The 15,197-nt window shown below is 33.0% G+C and overlaps 1 long non-coding RNA gene across 1 annotated transcript; it reads right to left on the bottom strand.

Moving 5' to 3' along the window:
• Nucleotides 1–2,666: 2,666 nt before the first annotated feature.
• Nucleotides 2,667–15,197, bottom strand: LOC127710553 (uncharacterized). The gene is made up of 3 exons (XR_007986226.1): nucleotides 15,142–15,197; nucleotides 7,762–7,952; nucleotides 2,667–4,489 (listed from the first exon to the last, which is right to left on the bottom strand). It is a non-coding gene; the product is annotated as an uncharacterized LOC127710553 (long non-coding RNA).

Raw genomic sequence — 15,197 nt, 5'->3', positions numbered from 1 at the left:
CAAATTTATCCATAACAGAAGGGATGTTAATGTATCCTTCATATATTTGTAATACTGATGGTAATTCAGATGCACAGTTGTTTTTCTTCTGCTTCATATATTTATTAACACAAGCTATATTTTTGTGATATAATTGCTGAGATGATATAGTAGTGCCATTGGTTTCCCCTCTCTCTTTGTTCAAAGAACTTGATCATCTGAACTCTTTTTTTTAGATTGGAGTTCTGTTCAAGAACAGTTAAAAGAACATATGCTTAATTTTCGTTATCTTTTTAAGACCAGCATCATGATCAAAATAAATTTTAAATAAAACAGACTGTACATTCTATAAAATATGCCAGTCAACCGGAAATGTTAACACACAAAAAAGGTCTTCAGTATATCCATTTTTAAACTTACAAAATATGTCGAAGGTTTTGGCATCCCCAACAATTACCATGTGACTTGAATTTTTTATTTGTCAATATCAAGCAAATTGTCGACATTTTCCAAAACATGATAATAGTTCCGTTTTTATTATTAACAACAAAGGACTTACTCTTGTATAAAACTGTAACAGATTACCAAAGACTGTCTACAAGTACAATTTTAATCCAAGCCGCTGTTCTTTTAAGTACCGTGTTAGCGACGGCTTGGTTGATTGTAAGTGTTGGGTGCAGAGACTGAAATATTTGTCTTTAAATAATCAGACTTGAGACAATAACATGGAGGTAAGTATGTGTAAGGACAACGTTTTCAAGGTTGGTTTGAACAGTACGAAGGTCGTCTTGGAATGTAGAAAAAAGATAATGAAAGTCTTTGTGCTGGTTATTTACATAAGTGAACGACCATTTAACTTCAAAAGGTGAAAAAAGGGGAGGGGTAAGATTTATTCCAAAAAAAAATTGTCTGATCCCCAATTCGATGGAAAAAATATTGTTGTTAGGCAAAATTTATAACCAAAAAAATATTAGGAATTCCGATTTCCCCATACCTTATAGTGTTAAATTTTGAAAAAAAATTACTTGATTGATGGAGGCGGAAAAAAAACGTTCGAGCTCAGACAAGAAAACCATACCCCCCTTTGAAGTTAAATGGTTGCTTCCTTGTTGAGAGATTGTTTCCTGGCTTGCTTTGATAGAGCATTGTTGCATGTTTCACAGATGTTGCTTTCTTTTGATAATTAAAGATATTCTTCCTTTTGATTGCAAGCAAATAATTAGTATAACGTCAAAGTCGGTAATTTGACGAAGATTGCGTTTGCGGGAGATTTTCTCAGACCAATGTGGCATACTACATGTTATTGACAAGAAATGTATCGTGTTCTGCGATCGTTTACAACGCGATTCGCAAAGAAAAACTTTGGTGGGATTAGTTGGTGACTCAATAATATGTTCCTCCATAACTTCCAAAAACCTTTGACATATAAAGTATTTCAAGGTTATGTTGTCCGATGTTTACACATTACTGATGGATGTCTGTTTTTTTTGTCTCTTACATGGTGGCTTTCTTGAAATAATCTCGCCATTTTTATATTGCATACATTGCAGATACAATCATCCGACCGTATGTTAAACATACTGTTAGACCAAATTGAAGGTAATCTGAGGGTTTGCATGAGTTATGATAACACCGCCAATAATTGGTTGACTAACATTTCACGCACAGTAGGGAAGTTCATCATACTTTGGGTTAATACGTAAAAGATTTTTGTTGACTACTTCATGAAACACAAATGCAATTTCAAGACTTAATTTTTAAATTATCCTTAAAATAATCTTTTCAAAAACAATACTAATTATGGGGCACTAGTAGCGACATTGTTAGCTCTAAATAGGACCCCAAAAGTTTGAACAAGAATGAAAACACGCTAGAGTAATATATAGAGTAATAGTACATGAAATATGAAGACACTCGTGTACTACTAGAGTTGTAATAGTGAGCATGTATAAGAAAAACTGAAATTATAGAGAGCCACCGTATAAGGTAAAAACTAATATTAGTGAGTCTTTATGCAAAGAACTGTAATATTCTTGAATCTGTTTCTGAGTTGTGAAGAACTAACATACAACTAACAGTTGGACAATTATTTAAGTAAAGTACTATAAAACAATCGAGTCCTTATGCGAAGAACTATAATAAAATTAAGTCTAATGTAAAACAGTTAACTAAGTCAAAATCTCGTATGCACGACTCTTAATGTCTAACAAATTTTCGACTGTGGGTAAACTATTAAGAAAAGAAAAAAAATTAAATAAAATTAAATTAAATCTTATGAATAATATTAGCGATCAAAGAAAAAATATCACATTATGTCGACGGACAATTGTAAGATGCTATAAGATCGTATAAAAATGTATTGATAATATATAACACAAAAGAAATCGATAAAACAACTGCAATCCCAACTTAAGATGCAAATACATCAAAAGAAAAAAAAATCACACCATGTCGGCGGGCAACTGTCGACTTTTAAAACGTTGTACGATCGAAACATATGACAAAAAACCCCAACTGCAATCAACAAATAAGACACAAAGAGTCACAAGAAATAACAAGATAACGCTATTGGCGACTTGTCAATACTGTATGGTCGAACACAAACATAGCCAAAACATGACACCAAAGAAATAAGACGCAAACTAAATTACAAGATCAATACAAGATGTAAAAAAAAAAATAATTCCGAAAGTACAATTGTTTAACACAAACAAGAGGAATACAACGATATAAATCTATGCTACCCCAAAAACTCAACTTGACAATGGTCAACCAATCCGGGTTACCGCATAACTAAGGTGTAACAAAATGTGTAACAAAACTTTTTGAATAATACAGAAATTATGACTGTCGGAGTAATTGTTATTGTTTAAGAAAAAAAAAACATGTCAAACATGCAAATATTATTTTTAAATAATAGTTTTAATCACTAAAAAGTCATGTGATGTTACATATATAGGACGGGGTGTGTTCGATGCGTTAATCAATGAGGAAAACCCCGCCATATAACACCCAACTTTGAAATTGCGTACAAATGTCAAATTTAGGTGTGCCACTTTGGGAATGGTCTTAACCGATTGATAATTCATTTCTCAATATTCGTAATTTTTCCCAGGATTTTTCTATGTCGGGCAAAAAAAAAGTAGCAGTTTATAAGTAGACCCCCTAATTGACGTAACAACTTGACTTATGGTCGTTTTAAAAACGATTGTTTGCAAGTTGCATTGTTAACAGTTGTACAATATGAAAATTTATTAACGTGAATGCAAATATTCATAATGTTTTTACTGAAAGTAACTTTTGTGTCATCTTGACAACCGTACACAAAATTCATTTCACTTTTCTACCTTCTAAACACAAGAGTTCGAATTCTTTTGTTCTATTTAAACCGCATACCGGACTGACTTGTGTATTTTCACCTTTAACACACCAGTCAGAGAACAAAATGTCACATGATTAAAATCGTTGAAGATCTGGTTTGGATCAATGGAGAGCAATGGCAATGCTAATATAGAAATACAGAACCCAAATCTTTGACAAAAGATCACGCACGATATTTTCGATGCTTTGTAGTACACATATGAACAAACTATATTTACTATAGTTATATAAATTACAGGAACCGTTGTCGTTTAGCTCTTTTTCGCCAAATATTGCATTCCCCATAGCGTTACCTTGTTAAAAAGTGCTCGAAAAGTATCATTTGAATTGCCAGAACTGCTTGTAAATATTGTTATTACTGCAACTTAAGTACAAACCATTTTCCAAAGATTTACCAAGTAAGTTATCTTCGTTCACGATTGGTGGTTCCTTAGTTTTAGTTCACTTGGAGAAACAACTCTAAAATAAAATTTCTTAAAAACAGGGGATTCCTTGTCTTTTCTTTGTGCGGAAGACCCTTTTAATTCTCTACCTCTCGCGTGATTAGAGTCAAAGGTACGGTTGTTACTTTCGATTCATGTCCTCTTACTTTTGTTCCATTTGGGGCAACATCTCCTACAGCTACAATATTACCAGGTTCATTAGAAAATGATTCGTTGATATTGTTTTGTTCGAAAGAAACTGGATTTTCTACGTCCGTCGCTTTGGAAGAATTAGAGCAAATGGTAGAAGGGTGTTCTGCAACAGAATTGTCGTGATTGTTTGAAATATTTCCACAACCAATTGTTATGAAATTTTCTCAGTATTTAATGGAAACGCACACAGCTCCCAGAACAAACAACTAATATAACCAATCGATGTCGATGTAAAAATGCCATTAGAATAATTCCAGCCAATTGACAAATAACACCTATAATAGATAAAATGTACGGTTGACATAAAGTTTTTGTTTGTTTTTGTTTTGTTCTCTAATTCCGCAAAACAGTATGATCATTTAATGTGATAAGTGGCAATAAGAAAGCAACTGCCAGAAACAATACTGAAGCAGATACTGGAGCTCAAACGATGGTAATACAGGAAACACACGAATTGAAATTTCAACCGAGTTAACTGTTTCAATGACCATAATCTGAAAAAAAAAGATAATTACTTTTAAATATGTAATCCTTCCTGTCGTATATACACACTATTTAAATAAGTTGAATTAAATCTAAAATACATGAAATGATAACAAAATAGCAGGATGCATTAAGTTTTAAAAGCGTTACAATAATCTAAAACATAAAAAATTTTAAAAAAATAAGATACAAATATTGATCTATTTCATTAGTGCTGAACATGTTCAGTATTAAATGCAAGATAATATTCGATTACCTCCACCATTACTGTTTATAGATGTTAAAGGTTTACTTCAAACACACACAACCACCCACTTCATACATAAACACACACACACACGTGCGCTATAGCTTCATGAAATTGAAATGATGGTTTAACAGTTTAATAGTTTTCTTACTAAAATCAGTATTGCAATGTCTATCTTTTTATTAGATTTAAAGCATATTCGGAAAAAGGTTTCCAAAAATGTGATAAAATATGGTTCAATGATCACCAAGGAAACAGCCCAAATCCAGTTTCCGTCCGTTGCTTCTGAATCAGAATGTTTATTGTGTTTTGTGCAATTGTTTTCAAGAATATGTAGCGTTGTTCTTGAAACAAATCCAGAACTTATAGCAATTAAAAACATTATAGATGCTACGCAATTTTTTAGAATTTGAGCATTTAAAAGCTAAATTGGATGTTTCCTCTTAAAAGAATGTAGGAATATTTGAAGTCTCATCATTATTATTGCTATTGAAATTACATATCGATTGCCCCTGAGTGTTGCTTTGTTTTGATGTTCTTTGTGCTAGATTCTGTGTTTAATCTTGACACTCAATAGTATTCATAGACTTGGATTTACGAGTAGGTGATATCTGATTTATTCGTAGAGATCTGAAATTACGAGAAACAACTTTCGATCAACCCTTAGAAAAAAAAACATTTCAATATTAAATGCTGGTATAGGCATGTTAGAACTTCAATAGACTAAATGTGTATTTAAATAAAATAGTATGTAATTCTCAATGATTGTAAATATTTTGGCCTCGAGCATAACTAAAGAACCATTACTTGTCGAATTGGCATCTGGTGCATCAAAATTGGTATGGTTTATATTATTACTACCACTGGATGGATACTTCTGATGGTGAACTGTTAGTTCCCGAGTGTATCACCAGCCCAGTAGCCAGAACTTCGATACTGGCATGAAAATACGGATATTGTTTTGATCAAAATTAACTATTATAACATTTTAGAAATCATTTTGAATTAAGGAATATGTCTCCCTCAAGCAAAGCTTTGATACCTTGTCCGGTTTTAGCTATATTTTAGGCCCTTTTGGTTGATCAGCTCTTCAATGTTTGTATTAGGTTTGGATTTTCAAATATTTTGGCCTCGAGCATCAATAAAGAGACATAAATTGTCGAAATGTGCATCTGGTGCATAAAAATGGTACCGTTTATATTATTATTCACACTGGGTCAATACATCTGCTGGTGGACTGTTAGTCTCCGATGGTATCACCAGCATAGTAGCCATTAATTCGGTACTGGCATGAATATACGGATATTGTTTTGATTGTAATTAACTGTTTTAAAATTTTAGAAACCATTTTGAATTAAGGCATATGTCTCCCTCAAGCAAAGCTCTGATACCTTGTTCAGTTTTTGCTGAACTTTAGGTTCTTTTGGTTGCTCAACTCTTCAACGTTTGTATAAGGTTTTGGATTTTCAAATATTAGGCCTCGAGCATTTTTGATTGTCGAAATGCAAATCTGGTGCAGTAAATTTGATTCTATTTTAGTTATTTTTGTGCCTCGTACCGATCTTTTGAGTTGCAACTGATTTTCTTTATGTTTTATGTGCCTGTCCAAAGTCAGGAGCTTGTTGTTCAGTGGTTGCCGTTGGTTAATGTCTGTCATATTTTTTTTTTTCGTGAACTGTTTTGTTATAGATTAGGCCGTTTTCTCATTTGAACTGTTTCACACTTTTCTTGCCGGGGCTTTTATTGTAGACTGTACGGTATGGATTTTTCTCATTGTTAAAGGCCGTTCGGTTGTCTATAATTGCTTACATCCACTTTTGAACTTTATTGAATAGTTGTCTCATTGGCAATCATACCACATCTCCTGACGTTTATATTCAAACTTTCACTACATAACAACTCATATTTTCATGCAATATTTGACGATCAAACATATAAAGGAAGTAATTCAATTGTTGCGTGAATGAAAAAAAAAATGACATAGCACAATAAGGGAAGTCCGAGGTGATCTGAAAAGGACGACGTCCATAAAAACTGACAAAACAAACGCTCGACAATATCAACATGATCAACACATGGTACGACTGAAAAACAACTGTCATATCCTTGACTTGGAACAGGCATTTTCCGAAGGAAATGGTAGGTTAAACCTGGTTTTATAGCTAGCTAAACATCGCACTTGTCTGACAGTTGTATGAAGTTTCGTCATATTGACAAATTGTGTGAGCAACCAAAAACAGACATAATTAGTTAACGTGACATTAAATGATAAAAAAAACCATAAACTTAAATGTAACAAAGAAGCCAACAAAACATTTTTTTGAAGTTAATAGTGTAAATAATCTAATTCATTATTATAGTAAACCATTATGACACACTTTCCCGATAAAGTTCAAATTAAGTACAAATGACATTGTGATCGTTAATTTTCACATTAAAATAGCGTAATATAGAATAATAGGGACAAGGGAAAAAAGTAACAGCTTATCTTACTTTCCCTCAGGATGTTGTTGCAAGGGTTCCATAAAATACATAGAACATGAAACCGTCCCAAATCCAGGTGGACGTAGCTGCTTATTTATACATCCCGCACACCTCAGAATGGATTTTACTATAAGTCTAGGGAAACCAGTTATATACCATCGTCAATCATTTGGTAATTAATAGTTTTGTGTTAAGTATTGCTAGATTTGCATTAATGCTGTACATAATTATTAAGGTCATGCAAAAAAAAAAACATTTTCGTCTTCTTCGTAGCCACCATCGGTTTTTGGTGGGGTTCTTTGTTTTGTTTTGTATACTGTTGTTTGTCTTATGAGCTTTTTCTTTATTTGCCATGGCTTATGAGTTTGAATGTCCCTTTTGTATTGTTTGCCTCTCTTTCTGATAGTAATGCCTCAAACGGAAAATTACCAGACAATTAAAGTTAAATTCCTGAAAAATCAATTTTGATACCACCGTTAAAACAAAATTCATATTTTGAAATAAATGCAGAAAAAAAAACAAAAATAGAAATAGATTTGGTTAGTAACTTACTTTGCATTATCCTCGCTAGCCTTTGATCTTACATTTCTTTTATTCCTTTTGTTCTTTGTATTGTTGTGAAATTTCTTGAATTTATGGTCCTCATCATTTCCAGGTGTTACTTCAATGCTAACGCTTCTTAAATTTGCCATTGCATCAACAACACAATTTGATTATTTCAGGTTATGTTCTACCTCTGCAGCCTAAAAATTAAAAAAAAAAACGAATAGTGTTCAAACAACCACAAAAAAAAAGTGTATCCCCAAATTTTCATGCTTAGAATGGATCGTTTATTTATGTTTTATACTGGATATTGGAAGCATCGAATGGGATTATGCTATATACACATTTAAGGAATAACAGTACTGTAGTTGAAGGGTTGCCGCTTCACTGGCGATTTGACGGTCGCACATGCAGTTTTACTGGCGACGCGACAGAAAAAAACCGGATATTTGCTACTGTCAAATCGTCAATGCCGGCGGCAAACCTTCAACTATAGTACCGTTATTCTGATTCTAATGAATTACGAAAAGAAATCATACGTTCGAAATGGAACAAATGCATAAATTTGAAATAGAATAAAATTCCGTAGAACTTCATACATGATGTTGGCGCTTAGACGTCATGGCTACACGTGACGACATACACATGAGAACTTGCAAACTGAAGGTTATTTGTAACACAAGAACAAACTATAAAAATCATTTGAAAATGGCTTAACTCATCAGATGGATACAAAGAAATACATCTAACAAAATTACAGAGTGGACGTGGCAGGGTACTTATACATCCCCACAACAACAATACACAAAGTACAGATCTGAGAGTACTCGCAGTTATTGAAGCTAGTTCAAAACCAATAACAACTAATAAAAAAAATTATGTATCTAAGACTAGAATATTTATCAGTTCACATCCAACATCCAATGGATTTAGTGTAAAGACGTCATTAACAGTCAGAGAAAAACATGACCTCGTGTAATGCCAAGATACAGGTATCGACAGATCGTAGATCCATGATTGTGCATATTTATATAGAAATAAAATTTTGTTTGATTTTATAACAAAATCAACATCTAAGTATAGTGTTGAATTGCTTGACGCAAATAAAACAGTTAAAGCTAATAAGACGTGAACAAAACCAGGTTTTTGATTACAAGTATAATAACATTCTTAAAGCAAAAACAAAGCAAAGAAGTAACTAGTTATAATTCCTATAGTTCCGTTGATTGATAGCGTTTGGTTTCATCAGTTTTTTTGGACTTTTCCTTTTTGAATTTACCTTGAGTTTTGTAATTTTGTTATACTTTATTGCATAGAATAAAGTTCCATTGTTCCGTTATGTACGCTGTCATTTGTTCTTGGATATGTGTACCTTAATCACACACACACACAAATAAGAGGGCATGGTATCGCGTTATACATATCTTTTATTTGTATCGTTACACTTTGTATACCTTTTATGTTTGTCCTGTTTTTTTCGACGTAATACTTCCTATTCTTTCCATGGTATCATCTGCCTCTTGTTTGAGACTATTTTATCATTTTTTTTTTAGAATAAACTGTATTATATTACTATAAAAATCCAAATGAATTCAAGTTTCCATCATTTCCAGCATAAAGTACAATAAGTATGCATTAGATAAGTAGTAGCTATAAAACAAACAACAAACATATATGAACGCCACTTTTCTAATTTAATTCACTGCTGATGAACGTTTTATCTCAGCGATTATCACCAGTCCAATAGTCAGAACTTCTGTTTTGACATGATGTATCGTTGATACGGTCATTTGTAAAAACTTACCATGTTTACTGTTAATAAAACTTTGAATTACTCGAGACGAAGAATTTTCAACCCCAAGGAATAGATGTCTGTCACCCTATCTGGCACAATTTCTTATTGACATTTTTGATCTACAATGCTCTTCAACTTCGTACTTGACATGGTGTTCATACTAAGCAAATTTGAGCACCACTGATTAAGCTCATGTAGATGAAACACGCGTCTCGGAACTCGTCTTTATTAGACTACTCTTTTACAATAACAAAATTTTTTCTTTTTGAGAAAATAACGAAAATCTTTAGAGTAGGCATTGCTGATCGTCGACCCTCTGTATGATTACAAAGGCCACGAGTCGTGATCAACAATACTTTCATTGTACTTACTAAGTTAGATAGGTCAAAACATCTCTCCTCTCGATTTTTTCACTGTCTTTCTACTACAGGCTCTATCTATTATTTCGACCAAATTTTCAGATTATCCTGATAATTTAGCAAGAAATCATCAAATTAAGTAATATTTCGCGTAGAGGATAATCACAGCAAAAGCTCAGATATCGACTCAGAAAACGGAATTTAGGTTGATCAAAACTAAATTAAATTTAAGGCCAAGCACAACCAGTAATAATAGATAATGTAAAATCAGCTATTCTAAGATTTACCATGGAAAACATTTACAGTAATCATAACCTTGCAAACACACTGCATTGACATATTTCAGAACTAACAATGACCTTTCGACTTTTTAAAGTAAACTTCCAGAAGTCCTTACCTAACATACTTAAATTATCATGGTATAATGTGGTATTCTTGCCAATGAGACAACTATCCACCAAAGTTCAAATGAAGTGGATGCAAGCAATTATAGGCAACTGTTCGGCCTTCAACAATGAGAAAACCCAATACCGTATAATCGGCTATAAAAGGCCCCGACATGAAAAATATAAAACAATTCAATTGAGAAAACTAACAGCCCAATTTATAACAAAACAATTTGCGAAAAACAAATATGACAGACACGAACCAACGTCAACCACTGAACTACAGCCTCCTGATTCTTCGGATAAATACATACAGAATGTGGCGAGGTAAAACTAGTTTGCTGGCGCGAAACCCTCCCCCTAATCTAGGACAGTGGTGTAACAGTACAACATAAGAACAAACTATAAAAATCAGTTGAAACGGGATTAACTCATCAGATCGATACAAAGCAGAAAACATCTAACGAAAACTCAGAACGGACGTGGCAGCGTATCTATACATCCCACAACAAAAAGACTAAGTAAAGATCTGAGAGTACTCGCAGTAACTGACAGCTAGTTCAAAGCCAATAACAACTAATCAAAAACTATGCATCTATGACTAAAATATCAATCAGTACACATCCAACATCTAATGGATTTTAGTGTAAAGTCATCATTAACAGTCAGAGAAAAACATTATATTGTGCAATGCCAAAATATCGGTATCGACAGATTATAGTATCGTGAATGTGCATATGTGTATAACAATAATATTCATTATGGTTTTTATTTACCGTTACCAAATCAATATTTATACAAATAAAAACAGTATTCAAAGATTTAATCACAGTGTTGACTTGTTAACTTTTAGAATAAGTTAATTTAAAGGATTGATAAGTTTTCCCGGATTTTTTTCTAAATTTCCGGGCTCGATTTGCAACATTCCCGTAAAAATTAGAATGTGCTATTCCGTTTGAAATAATTTTTCTACAGGTGCAAACAAACTTGTAAACGAAATCTTTGTATCTATTGGAGAATTTAGTAAATGTTTTAAGTAATTTGTGGTAACGAAATCCCGGACTTAATAATTTTTAAGTAATACACAGATTACGCTCATTGAAATACAAAACTTTATTACGGACACAGGCATAGCGAACGTGTTGTAATATACAAACACCGTAAGACAGTTTCAAAGGAACATCATCGTCCAAAAAAGGAAGATTAACAATAGGGAAAGAAAGATCGTTCCTTTTGTCGTAAATTTTTGTGTAGAGTTTCTCGTGTAAAACTGAAATATCTTTATCTAGAAAAGGATAGTTATTTCTGTTAATATTTTAATATTTGATTTATTGATGGTTAGTTCCTTTGGATAAATTTTGGCAGTATTTTTAGAGAATTCTTGATTATTCAACGAAAACATATCATCAATATAAAAGTAACTGTTGTTGAATTTATCAATCAAATCGAATTTAGACGGGTCTTGACTCTGTTTTGCCATAAACTGTGATTCATAACAGTACAGTAACAAGTCTGCTATTAAAGGGGAATAATTGGTGCCCATAGGAATACCTACTACCTGTCGATAAATTTTATTGCTGAAACGTACATTAATGTTGTCGAGGAGAAAATGTACAGCTTTAATCAACACACCTCTAGTAAGTATATCTAGTATATTTACCTTTCTCATAAGTATGATCAGTAGCTATGTAATTAAATAGGAAAACTTTTATTTGACAAGATTGTATGGAAGTGGAAAAGTCAAAACTGTCAACCGAATCAAAAGGGTCGCCAAAAGCACGTAATTTATCTAAAACATTTTTAATTCTAGAAATGGGAGTATTACTTACTCTTTTATTTATTTCTACATTTTTTTCGAAATGTGATGTACGAATATCAACAAAATTCAGACATTTATTCAAATATGAATCAAGTGATTGGCATATTTCTCCCGTTGACATCAATTTTTACAATAGGACAAAAGAGCATCTTTAATGACCTGACGACACTCTTTCCATTTTATTTTCGACGGTGGACGATATTTTTGTCCTTTTTTCATAAAGTTTTTAACCTCTCGGTCTTGAAGGATGTTGAGGTCACATGTAATTACATGGCCATAGGGATCAAATCTTAACTTCGATGTTTCACAGTCTCATGTTGAAGAAAGGAGCATTATTTTTTATACTGACGTCTGATGTAACTGACGTATAGTTAAAAATTAAACTTCTGCTTGTTTTTTTTTTATATAAATAAGAAATTATAGGTGACTCTATGTTATCAGAATATGGAGGTATGAAGTTTTGAACGGTAAGGTCATTAAAAATACTAGACAAATTAATAAATTCAATACCTCTATTAATGTATTTTATATTAAGAAAATACTTTTTTATGATCTTCAGGTTTGTCAATTCGAGGGAACATTCTATGGTGACAAAAAGCTGTAATAATACGTGTACACTTGTATTTTGGACTGAAAAAACGATATTGCATCACACTCGTTATGAATATTATATAATCTATTAATTGGCATTTGATCAAGATTGCCTTCTTTTGTAATGAAAAAGGTAAATATGCTAGATCTACTTACTTAAACTGCGATGAGCTAATTGATTAAGGGGACAGTAGTTTGTCGATGTTCAAATCTCTTAAATCAATTAGGGAGAGACAATCGAGGTAAAAAAACCAGAAGGAGTTGCATGAACTCTAAAAGGGGCGAAAACGGGTGCACAGACAGAGTAAGAGTCATTTCTCTTATCAAACCTAAAGTTAAACCTCAACGAACAACGCGACGGGTGCTTCATGTTGAGCAGGATCTGTTAACCTTCCGGAAAACCTGAGATAACCCCTGTTTTTTGTGGGGTTTGTGTTGCTGTTTTTAGTTTTCTATGTTGGGTTTTGTGTACTGTTGTCTGTCTTTTCTATGTTTTTGCCACGGTATTGTCAGTTTGTTGTCGACTTATGATTTTGAATATCCCTTTGGTATCCTTCGCCTCTCTTTTGAAAAACATGGAACTGTTAGTGCAATAGACGAAACCTCTTCTATCCAACATCAACTGAAACGCAAGTTAACTTAAAAGACGAGTTTTAGTCTATCCCACCTGAATCAAAATAAGTGATTCAATACATGGAATAGCCCAGACGAGTATTTATAATTGAAAGGAAGTTTATCCATATTCATTTATTAAATTCAGAAGAAGAAATTATACAAAACATACAAATTTCTCTTTTAATGGTCTGCATGTACATGGTAGAAGCCAAAATTAGTTGAACGGTCTTCAAATCTCACAAATCCACAAAGAAGATACAAACATAGACGTATTCGTTTATTGAATTTCATTCTTTGATCAAGTATATAAGGCAAGTGGTAAAAATAAAATAATTTGTTTTGCACATGTGCAAATAGGCATTCGTGTCTAATCAGGTTGACCCAATAAGACAGTACATTTAAAGTCCCTGCTTATGGGATTGGACTTTTCATTAAAATCCCCTTTTTGTATAGCACTGCATTTTCCGTTGTGAAACACGATTTCAGAACTACCTTTTGACATCCATCTTTAGGTAAAAACAATTTCAATCAAAATCCTGGTTTGGTTCTCCGATTTTAATCCACAAGTCATAATCATTCACTAATTATTGTTTTAACAAATCCTTTCCCTTTTAGCATCTAGTATATGGCTCTGCTAGCTAATAATATACAAGCAACAAACGGAGTTTTCTTAACATGTTGATATTCGATTCTTTTAAGGGGCGATGCATACTTCGCTTCTACTATCGGATCGGTGTTGGCGTTTGTTTTTGTAGCAGTTCAGTGTTTCTGTTATTCCGTTGTTTTCCTCTTATAGTTGGTGTGTTTCCCTCGGTTTTGGTTTGTGACCCGGATTTGTTTTTGTTTAATCGATTGATGACTATTGAACAGCGGTATACTACTGTTGCCTTTATTTATATAAATATCAACTTCTGAACAAAGATGATGACGACAATGGATGGCTGCTTAAGTCCAGTGGCAAATTAATATGCATTTTTAGGACGAGAACATGTTAATGTTATATGAATATTAACCTTGCTTTGTACTAGACCGACACGCTGAGCCGGATTTTGAATGTGCTGCTAGTTCCCAAGGAAAACAGTCCACAGAAAGACTTTAACCTTACCCATACACATTATTCTGACTCCGAGCCGACCAGTCTTTGCTCTTACTCCTTATTGCCGCATGCTTAGCGGAGAAGCAGCAAATACCAATTTGAAAGTCTGGTTTGACCCGGCCGGGGTTCGAACCCACTACCTCTCGCACTCGAGGCAAACACGCTACCACGAGACCACTGAGGCGGTCTGAACAAAGATACAGACAGAGTGAACCAAAATGTCCTTCACTTAGTTACTTGTTAAACATAGACATACATAATGTTAAATGTATGTGATAAATCATGGTGTTGACATACTGTCGTTTGAACCTTCTAGTTATATAAAAATCGTTTAGACGTTAAGATCATCATAAAAACAAACTCGTATGCAAAATTGTATACGTGTTTAATCATGTCGTGTCAAAACCTTTTTTTAAAAAAAAAAATCTTTTTACATCAAATTTGGCATGAATGCGAATACAATTCTTCACACAAGTACAGTTTAACTATGTTAATCAAAAATTATGTTTTATTATATTTTACATGTATACATCACTGTCAAATATGTAGATGTATCTGACATTTTCTATAGTAGAAACGGTTGTAAAAATTGGTTATTTATTTTAATTGAAAGTCAGTTTGATCTTATTACATAATATGATGATGCTTGTCGAATATTTCTTCACTGTCAGTAGCTGTCAATCTGCATGATTTAGCTAAATAATGAAAATGAGAGTGAAAATATATACCTTATGTTGTTGCTTCCCGCTAGCAACAGAGCTTCGCCAGGGACATCCACACTGCC

The sequence above is a fragment of the Mytilus californianus genome, unplaced genomic scaffold, assembly GCF_021869535.1.
Source record: "Mytilus californianus isolate M0D057914Y unplaced genomic scaffold, xbMytCali1.0.p SCAF_8, whole genome shotgun sequence".
Taxonomy (NCBI): domain Eukaryota; kingdom Metazoa; phylum Mollusca; class Bivalvia; order Mytilida; family Mytilidae; genus Mytilus; species Mytilus californianus.
This window is presented reverse-complemented; position numbering and strand designations above follow the sequence as displayed.